The sequence below is a fragment of the Coenobita brevimanus genome, chromosome 6 (genome assembly GCF_032717465.1).
Source record: "Coenobita brevimanus isolate Jiangsu-jjx chromosome 6, ASM3271746v2, whole genome shotgun sequence".
Taxonomy (NCBI): Eukaryota; Metazoa; Arthropoda; class Malacostraca; order Decapoda; family Coenobitidae; genus Coenobita; species Coenobita brevimanus.
This window is the reverse complement of record NC_136959.1, coordinates 27,273,870-27,285,436: the sequence shown is the minus strand read 5'-3', so window position 1 is coordinate 27,285,436 and position 11,567 is coordinate 27,273,870.

The window sequence follows — 11,567 nt, the reverse complement described above, 5'->3', positions numbered from 1 at the left end:
TCCGTGCACGAGGCTTGGTGGATGTATACCGAGCAATGCTTTGCGTCCACAGCTAGGGGCCCGAGTTCTCGACGTTTCATTACCAGTTTTCTGCTTCCAGGATTGCACATAATCACTTCAGACGAACGAATCTCCCTGCTTCGCGTTTACCCGAGCATTTCCTACAGCGTTGTAGAAATTCAATTTCTGCACAAAGTATTTTTTTTGCTATACATGAAGTGTTGTTTCGATCTCTACCATTCATCCCTACAGTAGAAAGTTTATACATATCTAATTATCAAGACTCTTGATCATTTACACGTCTCATCCATGACCAACTGCTTGTAGGCTTCTGTCAGTCATAACACAACAGAACCTATCCTGGTTATCTACCCTTATCGTGGCAAGTTAATATTAGCACACATGCTCATGTTCTCATATTTGCTATTTTTTTTTATAGTACACTTCAGTTTACACTGTTCTACGATAGGATCCGTATTTCTGCCTGGATTACATGGAATGCAGGTGCAGTCTCCTGAGACTGCTGGATACATATAAATAATGTCTGAGGCTGAATTCTGTTAAAGGAGACCTGGCTGAAAATGACCTAAACGATTATGTAGGTATGGATACAGGTGATGGGTCTCTCGCTCCTTGGACGAGATTATCCCTCATATTACAGCACCTCTGTCAATGGTTGCACTACTGAAACAGCTCTGCAGATGTTATTGCTTCTGCCAACGAAATTGATGGAGGTTATGTATTCAACCCTGTGTTTCTGTTTGGTTGTTTCTTTGTTTGTCCCCAAGATATCTAAAAGTTAGAGATGGGTTTCAATGGGAATTTCTGGATGTGTGGATCAGTGACCGAGGAATATTTGATCAAATTTTGATGGTGAAATGAATTCGAGGCCTGGTTCAGGATTGTTTTTTGTTTGATTGCCCACAAGATATCTCAGGAAGTTAGTGATGAATTTCAATAGAATACTGTGGATGTGTAGGTCATGGGCCAAGGAAGAATTGAGTACAGTTTGATGGTGATCTGAGTTGTCTGGTATAGGTGTTGGCAGAGGTATGCGCTCTCTGAGTAAGTTTAATTTGTCGTTCCATGCATTCTGTAGGAGTGTGATCGGATACTCAGAAATGGGTAAATTCTGTCGAACTTCGTTTTCTGTGGCATTTGTTGATCTGATATTCTGTGTTGTCGACTAGTAACTGTTGTGTGCCCTATTGTTTACAAGCCTGTCTTTCTGTACTGTCTTCTTCCTTGCTCTGTTCCTTCTAGTCTTTATCAATATGACTGTTCCTCGCTAATCTCTTTTAATTTTGCCTATTATTTTAACGTATCATATTCGTAGATGTGTTTTCTTTATGTTCGTGTGACTGTGACTCTTTCAGTCCCGCTGTCTCGAGCCGCGTTACATCCTAGTCTGCTACTACTCGGTTCCACGGAGTCTGACGCACTGATTTTGCCAGCCGAGGACAGGTGAATTTGGTAACATTGCGCGATGCACTCGGGCGGTGATTGGTCGATTTCCGTTGTGTTTGAACGTGCTCCAAATTGACTTTGTATTCTAACCAAGGCCCTCACTGATTTGTAAGATACAGATAAAGCAGTGATATCTTTAATGATAAATATGTGCCTTTTAAATTACTAGAGATTAACCTGAACGACAATGATAACAATAGCTAAGTAAAGTCGCGACTGGACGCATACGGACAACAGTCAGCGACTGATTTTTAAAAATTCATTTCAATATGTTTGATTTCGTTCACACTGCACGCGGTTTTATTACAGCAGCAAAGTTCAACTATTATTTTCTCATGGGGTCTGCTTTTTTCTTACTTTCCTTTCTTCCGCCATTAACAAAAATTCGGTTCATTCTATAATGATGTATTCCATTACCTTCCCGGCTCTCTGTCGAGGGGACAGAGAAACATGCTTGAGGAAAGGGAGCATGGTGACAGAGATAGGGTGTCCGTCTGTCTGTCTGTATGTCTGTCTCTTATGATACGAAAATGTTAGGGAAAATCAAACACCAAATTTATTCATGTAAGAAATAATTTCACTGAATCTGAATGGGAATACAAACAAATGCAGATTTTTAAAGCTACTGTTACCTATGAAGGTAATGAAAATGTGCATGTCTATCTATCTATCTATTGTCAGACGCCTCAATCCCGTTTGGGGTGGCCACAAACAAATCGCCTCCAAGTCGCCCTGTCCCCCGCCATTTCACTGCCCTGCTCCCAACTCACACCCCCCTCTCTCATATACCTCTCCACCCCATCCCTCCATCTCATCCTCGGCCTCCCCTTCCCTCTTCCCCCCTCCACCTCACTCACATACACTCTCTTCGTCAGTCTTTCACCCTCCATCCTCTCCACATGGCCAAACCACCTCAGTGTGTTCCTCATAACGCTGTGTATGTACACTATATATATTGAGAATAGCATGTATTGACCCCAGTATGTGTGTGTGTGTGTGTGTGTGTGTGTGTGTGTGTGTGTGCTCACACAAATCATAATTATTAGTAGATAAGGTAAGCGTATCTAGAGTCAGGTTGTATATTAGCAGATGAGGTAATGAAGGGCATGGTGTAGACTGTATTTTGACACTGTGTAGTAGTGGTAGGAAAAACATTCGAGCCTTCATAGGACCTCGGAACCACCTCGCTATGAACATCTGAATTCCCGCCACAGTCTCTAACTGTTGTCCGTATGCGTCCAGTCGCGACTTTACTTAGCTATTGTTAGCATTGTCGTTCAGTTTAATCTCTAGTAATTTAAAACGCACATATTTATCATTAAAGATATCACTGCTTTAATTTATATCTGTATTTTCCTGTATCTTACAAATCAGTGAGGGCCTTGGTTAGAATACAAAGTCAATTTGGTGCACGTTCAAACACAACGGAAATCCACCAATCACCGCCCGAGTGCATCGCGCAGTGTTACCAAATCCACCTGTCCTCGGCTGGCAAAATCAGTGCGTCAGACTCCGTGGAACCGAGTATAGTTCTTGCCGCATCCTCAGGCTCCGTATTGCATCCTGATGATCTGCCTGTTTCGCCCTCGCTTGCCAGTGCGAGAGGTAAGTTGTGTAGAACGTTGTGTGTAGAAAGAAAGGATTATCTGTGTGTGTGTGTGTGTGTGTGTGTGTGTGTGTGTGTGTGTGTGTAAGAGAGAATGACAGGGGAAAATACGTAGAGAGAGAGAGAGGGAGGGAGAGAGAGAGAGAGAGAGAGAGAGAGAGAGAGAGAGAGAGAGAGAAATTCTGGAAAGTAAACAGGTGTGATCCAATGAAATTTGTTTGTCTTCTCATTACCTTGCTTGTTTTCCTGCCTGAATTTAGTGAGTTTGTCTGTTGTGTAAAGAGTTTCTCTTCTCCAGTTTTTCGCTGGTGGTGTGCTTTCTGTGTGTGTGTGTGTGTGTGTGTGTAAGGGTCATAAAACATTTCCGTCTGTGTAAGAGGTGTAACTTATTATGAACTAAACATGAAGGTTAATGTCAATGTGGACAATTATGCACAGAATTTCTTTAGTTTATATTTTTCCAGCTTTCACCCAAATTAGACAAACATACCTTTGCTAGTCAAAACAATGGTTATTTTAAAGATAAATTGATTTCCCTCAGGTTGAGATGCTAAAATATTTATGCTGGAACAACTTTTTAAAGGTGAAGTAGCAGAATTATGTAGTATGAAAAGCATTAGGATGATGTTATATTATTATCTTCGATGGATACAATACACACGATCCTTTAATATCCACAAAATGGTCTTCGAATTTTAAGTTAGCATGAAGGTAACAATAACAGAGGCTCATCAGGTTAAAGCGGTTTATCCAAGGTTTCCCATAAAGTAATCGGCCATTCCCTCCTAACCGAGCTTTTAGGCAAATTGCGTCTATTGTGAGTGCATTATGGTGTGTGTGTGTGTGTGTGTGTGTGTGTGTGTGAGAAAGAGGTGGGGGGAGAGAGGAACTGTTGCGCTGTGTAGGTCTATTCTGGTAATAGTACACAGCAATGGGGTATTTTGCTCAGTGTTCCTTCCCCCCATATTACAGGCTTTCTCATCAGCACCATACACTACTAAGCCAATGTGTTCCTTGAGAAACGAAGTGGTCATTTGCCTAGAATCCTAAGAATTATACAAATAGCATCAGGCATGTGTGGAAATGTGTACTTTTTATGTGTCATTAAACAGAGACAGCCATACAACTTGCCCTCTGTATTTTGTTGGCATCTGCCGTTGGACACATTAACTGTAAATAAAAAACATAGGTTGTTTATCACGTTCCTGTTTTATATTTTGTACCTTTTTTGTTTTAGTTATCTGGTGTCTCATTTTCCCTTTATAGTTAATGTGTTTCTCTCATCATTTTTGTAGACGGAAAGAGTACTGATCATCCACTCACTCGATGTATAGCTACCTTTAGGTGACTCTACACCGAGTGACCATGGCGTCCTGTAACCTAGGAAACAATTGACTATGTTGATTACCCAGGAAACAATTGACTATGTTGATGACCCGGGAAACAAATCACGTGTTGATTACCTTAGAAACAATTGACTATGTTGATAACCCAAGAAACCATTGACTATGCTGATTACCCAGGAAGCAATTGACTATGTGTGGTAATCATATAACCAAAAAGAAGCCTTCTGGTCTACTGGGTCAAGTGGCTCCATCCGGTTGTGGCTCATACGAGTTTACATGAAGGAGTTGTTGGAGTGCATTTCTCATAGTGCCACTCAGGAATTGCGACTGGTCACTCTCGCTTTAAATGTTGGGACTAAATATCTTAGCCCTGGGCGTCAATGCTCCTTACAAGGCAAAAATGATTAAAGGATAGACAGATAGACTTTCATCATCTGTGTTTTTTCTCAGCAAATGATGGAACTAGTATGACTTAATTTTTTCATTCCTTTGTTTTTTGTCTGTGTCTTGCATCACCGTTCTTACACATTACCACTGCACTGTCTGTCTATTCTTTATTATATTATCTAGCCTTATTTCGCCACAATGTAATCCTGGTTAATTTTCCTTCTAAGCTTTTCCTCATAATGATAGCAGCCTTATATCCCATGCCAGTTCATTGTCCTGCATGTACTCATCAGCTCTGTCCCTCTTTCACCTCGGTATGTCTCATTCTTGGTTATTCTCTCCTCTTTAATGTTTTAGTCCCACTTTGATAATACTTCTGTAAAACTGAAATAACACAATTAGAACTAAAATATGTTTGAAGTTACTTCTCTCTCTCTCTCTCTCTCTCTCTCTCTCTCTCTCTCTCTCTCTCTCTCTCTCTCTCTCTCTCTCCACGCTGCGTTGTTCGCTGAAAATTTAGTACCAGCTGCATTCCTACCAATTTGTTGTGATGGGCGACATAGTTATTTTATACCGGCGTGTCCTCAGCGCCCCTTGTTTTACAGCCTGCCTGGGGTGCCTTAGGGCCTGGAATATCTACAGTATATATTTTTAATCTACGAGGACGTTATGTACTCATCTATGTTTGTCTGTCTGTATATTTATCCAGACGATATTTTCAAAAGTTCTCAATGAATTTCAATGAAATATATAGAAGGGTGGGCCATGTGCCAAGAAAGAATTAATTAAATTTTGGGGCGGATCCGGATCCCGCAATGGCATTGGCGGAGGTATGCGCTGTTTGAGAGCTTTCTAGTCTTATTTCTGCATTAATGATGTCAGGATATCAGGACAACTTTCTACCATCGCTGTAAGGTACCAATATTAGTGTCATTCTGCCTTTGCACTGTTGTAATAAACGCAGTCTTTCCATCATTTTAATGCGTAGGTGTATGATTCGCAGGACTGCTGCACCTCAGGGAACGGCATCATAAGCCATGTGCAGAGCTGGAGACAAATTAATAATAATAATAATAATAATAATAATAATAATAAACAAAAAAGTCCTACCCACATTAGCGTGAAGTTTTCGGCCATCCTACCAGCTCTTCTTTGTTAACGTTTGAAGGGAGTCAGGCGCCGTTCTTCCATTTCTGACACGTCTACCGTCGTCGTTCAGTAAACACTTGTCACTGTACCCCCAACCCACCGCACCACTATACTCCTTTTACTATAACTTAGCCTTAAATTGCCGTCTATCGACCTTAAATGCAGCGTTGTAGCAGTAAATCTACATTAGAATAAGATGCTAGTCACGAAGAAGAGTTATGGAAAGGATGTAGGGCCGTCCTGTTGTCTGTCTGTCGCTGATCTACATGAAATAAACCACAAAAGGACGAAAGTTTGTGGTTTTGAGGAAGACCATACCACTACCGCGGCACGCCAAGCCCTACAGGGTGGCCAGTAAGTAGCGCTGTGCTTGAAACTCGCCTGTGTTGTGGGCACGGCTCAGTCTGCTGATGTGGGCAAGATTGTGGCAGTGGGAGTCAGACGTGAATATGCGATACGTGTTAGACGTTGGTACCTCTCACTTAGCCGTCTGCATAACACACGAGAAAGCACCTGATGGAGTGGAAGAAGTGATATATGTGGGCCATCCTGAAATGCATAATAACCAAGGCCTATTTTCTTGCACAAAACAACACCTCTTCTTGCAGTGTTAAATTCTCCTGCCATACGACGTTTTTTTTATTATTTTCTTCCTATTACCAAACATTTATATCCAGCAGTGGAGGTCCCTTTCCAATTGAAGAGATTGGATTTGCTCTAACTTTCTGCAGTACTGATATAACTCTCTCCTAAGGTGTAAAAGTCGTGTGAAGAGGAGCATAAATAAATAAAACACATTGCCTGGTTGAAGGGGTTAAGTGCATTTCTTTATCACAGAACACCCTATATTCTTCCAAACACCACTTTTACGAAACAGTAACAAATGAGCTAGGATGACCAATGTTATTTTTGTTATTTTTCAGTGTTCAGTACCTTATTCATCGTATTTCATGTGCGTGTCTGTATTATAATTGAGCTCAGATTTCTTGGAAGGTAGATAAATGTGCAGATGTTCCCTTACTAAAGAACACGGAAATATCTTGTACTTTTAGACATTAAGATGATTTTTAATTATTAGGTGGTCATCATTCTGTCATTCGTTTATGCAGCGTTTAGTGTTGTAATGAGTTTTCGTTTATGCAGTGTTTAATAATGTAATGAGCTTTCGTTTATGCAGCGTTTAATAATGAGCTTTCGTTTATGCAGTGTTTAGTAATGAGCTTTCGTTTATGCAGTGTTTAGTAGTGTAATGAGTTTTCGTTTATGCAGTGTTTAGTAATGTAATGGGCTTTCGTTTATGCAATGTATAGTAATGCAGCATTTCGTAATGTAATGTGCTTTTGGTTATACAGTGTTTAGTAATGTAACGAGCGTCTAAGAACTAGAAGCATACACCTCTGAAAAAGATAGTAATATGAACTTAATGCAGGCTTGGGGATGTGCTGTAGGCTTCCTAAATAGTAAAACCAAAGATGAATTTGTGTATCAGGGAGACGGAATATATGGACAGGTTGGAAAATTGAAGTAAGGAAAATTGGGACTTAGGAATGTACAGTATAAAAACAAACACTGATTAACTTTAGCAGTGTACATTTTGCATACGGCAGAAGGAGAAACATGGAAGTCATATGGTTATGATAATGGACTAGGACTGTGCTCTCGAAATGTGTACAAAAGCGATATCTAGAGAGAGAGAGAGACAAAAAAAGGAAATAGAATAAAATAGACAATCATTGAGCATTGTGGTAAACACTGTCGACCTGTTCACTGCACCAACCAATACAAAATATAGAATGAGAACGAAACAGAAGAATGATATATAGCTTGACATAATATAATCAACTGTTAAGTCTTGGTAATTCCGCCCTTGGCTTATAGTACCGCTGTAATTGTATTAGACATGATTCCAGACAGTTATGCTAATAATACAAAATGTGTTCTGACGGCCGTCTTCACTCATCTAGCAGCCGCATTTGATCCTCCAGTTTTTCTTACTGCTTCTCGGTTGTGAACACACCAGGAACCTAGTAAATTACAGCACTCCTACTTCTGGAGCTACCTAGGCCCCAGTATCGTAGCACGCGTGATAAAATGATAACAGCTGGCAAAAACAGATCGTCGACCAAACACGAAACAGACATCATAGAGTACCTGGACCAGTCCGTTCATTTTACCATTAGTATTATGAACATTCTCATCCATGATACAGTGCTTTATGGCCATATGCATAGACAAAACAAATATGGATATCTCCTTCAAGTCGCAGCCGCCGCCATCCGATATGCTTAAACGAAATGAAGAATCCACATTTGTGGGATGCTACATCTGTGCTATCTTCGAATGCCAAAATTGCTGGGAAAATGTGAAGATGAAGATGTCTTCACTATCGTTCTCAGAGACAAAATATATACAATAAAGCCACTCTTCTTGTATCTATCATATTTATCAACATCATCCCACGTCGCAATGGCGACTAAGCTGTGATCAAATTGTAGAATCCACTTGTGAAGCACGCCAACTGCTCAAATGTGGAATGGCACAGTTTTTTTTTTCTTTTTTTTTTTAAGATACGACCATTAGTTTCAAAATGACATTAATAACCGACAGTCATTCACAGGGGAATGTTACATAAGCCAACACTGTGCCAGCCCCTCCCCTCCTTTTATTCGGTGCACTCACAAGGGCGGCCTAATATAGTGCTTGTCCCTAATTGTGTCACTAACTCACTGAGATACTGTACTTTCATGAAGACTGGGGTCCAGCCCTTATGAGAGGAGTGTTAGAATAACAAAAGTTTGCAGAATCGTTGAACTCCCTCTGAGCTTGGCTTTAGGCAGGGTGGAACCCCAGAGGGCCGCACTGCAAGGGGGGTTGGAGGCCCCGGGGTGTCCTTCTCAAAACTGTAAGGTTCGGCCAGTTTTAACCTTGGATGAAGAATTTTTGCACAGTGGTAGAGCATTCTCGCTTCAGATTATAAACATGATGGAACCCCTTGAGGACTGCATCTCACGAGAGGAGGGGGAGGGAATCCTCAATGGTCTTGGCCAAAGTTTTTTATGCTCGGCCAAAGTTTTAGGCTGGAGAACTGGAAATTTTGCATATTACTAGATATTTACCTCCACCATCTTTTGGGAAGGCTGGAACCACTAAGGGTCGCCTGTCATTGGGGAAGGGGTGACCCCTGGGACTCTCAGCAAAGCCATTATGCACAGCCATAGTTTCTAACCTAGGAAAACGAAACTTGCATTTTGTAAGTATTTACCCAGACCAAGTTTTGAACAAGGTGGGTCCCTTGATGAACACCCCCACGGGCAGAGGGGGCGGCTCCTAAGGGAGACAATGTCATAGTTTCTTGTCTAAGAATGTGACATTTCGCACAACATTAGATCTTTACTGGGGGCAAGTTTTGGGTAGGATGAGACCCCCAAAGGCCACCCCTCGTGAGGAGAACGGCCCCAGGGATCCAGGGTAAAGTCTTCATACACGGTAATGATTGTTAACCAAGGAACACAACATTTTGCATACTGGCAGTGGTTCATCCCAGCCAAGTTCAGGCAGGAGGGGACTCCCGCTGGCCACCCTACAAACAAGTGAAGACTGCCCCTAGATGGGACAGTCATAATTTTTGTGTAGGCACAAGAATTTTTTCACAGTAGTAGACCTTCACTTGGATCAGAGATCATTGATGGTTGGACCCCTGGAGTTCGCCCCTCCGAATTCCCCGTCGATAATTATTTTTCGCCTTACAGTATTGTTGGGTTGGAGAAGGCTGTCAAAGGTGTCCTTTGTCTTCTTTTGTTCTTTTATTCTCTCGTCTGTTTTGTTTTCTCGATCCTGCCAAGATGGAGGAATAGAATTTTGCAATGGTTTTGCTTCATGAAGGAATTACTAGCTATGAAGTTGCAAGAAAAACTGGAGGATAAAATTCGGCCTCTAAATGACTGACGATGGCCATCATAGTACATCTGTTTTTGCAAAACTGTCTGGCAGCACGTCAAATCCAACAACAGCGATATTGTGAGCCAAAGGTGGAATGCCAAGGACTAATGGTCAGTTATATGAAGTCATGTTGTAATACTTTTCTATCATTCTCATTCAATATATAACTTTTGTTGTGTATTGGTCGGTGCAATGAACCGGCCGACGGAGTTTTTTTGTACTATCTCTGCTTTATTATATATATATATATATATATATATATATATATATATATATATATATATATATATATATATATATATATATATATATATATATATATATATATATATATATATATATATATATATATATATATATATTAGCGATACTTTCGTGCTGTGGGAAGCGGAATCTAATGATGGCCAGCAAAACCAGAGTGATGATGTGGTACATGATTTATTATTGGTGACGTTTCGGTTTTATAACACAAACCATCTTCAGACCTAAAACAAAAATAAAAACACACAAAAAATAGATAATAAACCAATATATAATTTTCTCATCTTCCACTGAATAAAATAACAGGGAACAGAGCAGGTCATATGAAATAAATTACAATACAACAATTTACCAGCTAAAAACAGAGCAACTGTGTAGAGGAGTCGTGTGAGCCAAGGGATGGTCGTAGCTCTGCCGTTAGTAGAGACTCCGCTATAAGTCTAGTCAAGTCATCTCGTGCAGTGAACAAATTTTATTTTATTTTTTTTTTATTTTTTATTTTTTTTTTGCCTATCGACCATTGGGGCCGGAGCCCCTGGTCATTAAGGCAATATATATATATGTATATATATTGACATATATACACATATATATACGAACATATATATATACATACATACATACACACATCCATGCATATGAACATACACACTTTCATGCACACGTACATATATATATAATAATTTTTATTTTATTATTTTTTTGTAGTTTTATTTTTATTATTTTATTTATTTTTTAATATTTTTAACCTTATATGAATTATAATCAAAAATACCTAATCTAAAGACCCTAAAACTAACCACCTAACAGACAAATCACTAACCTATACTAAATCCTACAGAGACAAATAACTAGACCTACACTAATGGTAAAAAAAGCCTCGACCAAGAGATCACCATCGACTGCAGATATGTAATGCCTTTCTACATTACATACCTGCACTCATCGCCTGGTGACTGTCAGTCAAGGCACAACCTAATATATGGGACATCAATATATGAAAGGGAACCAGACGAGTCAGGAACATTTCCATATACGTCAGCTGTCGGCCCTAATTAGAATAACTTAAGCAAGATAATATAATGTATTTACATAATTTGTACAAAAAGTGAAGAACCTCGCCCAGCAGACCACCATCGACTGCAAGTGCCCAATACCTTCCTATATTGCACACTTGCACTCATCAGCTGGTGACTGTCAGGCGAGGAACTTGGCTTAATGTAGGGGACATCTATATTAGAAATAGATCAGTGGGAGGAGGAACTATTTAAAATATGTCAACTGTCAACCCTAATTAATATTACAATATATACATATTTACCGTTGATAAAAACCATAACCACACAGTAAAAAAGTCACATCACTCTGATCAGTCCGGTCTCTCTCAAGAAAGCCATCAATTTATCAGTCAT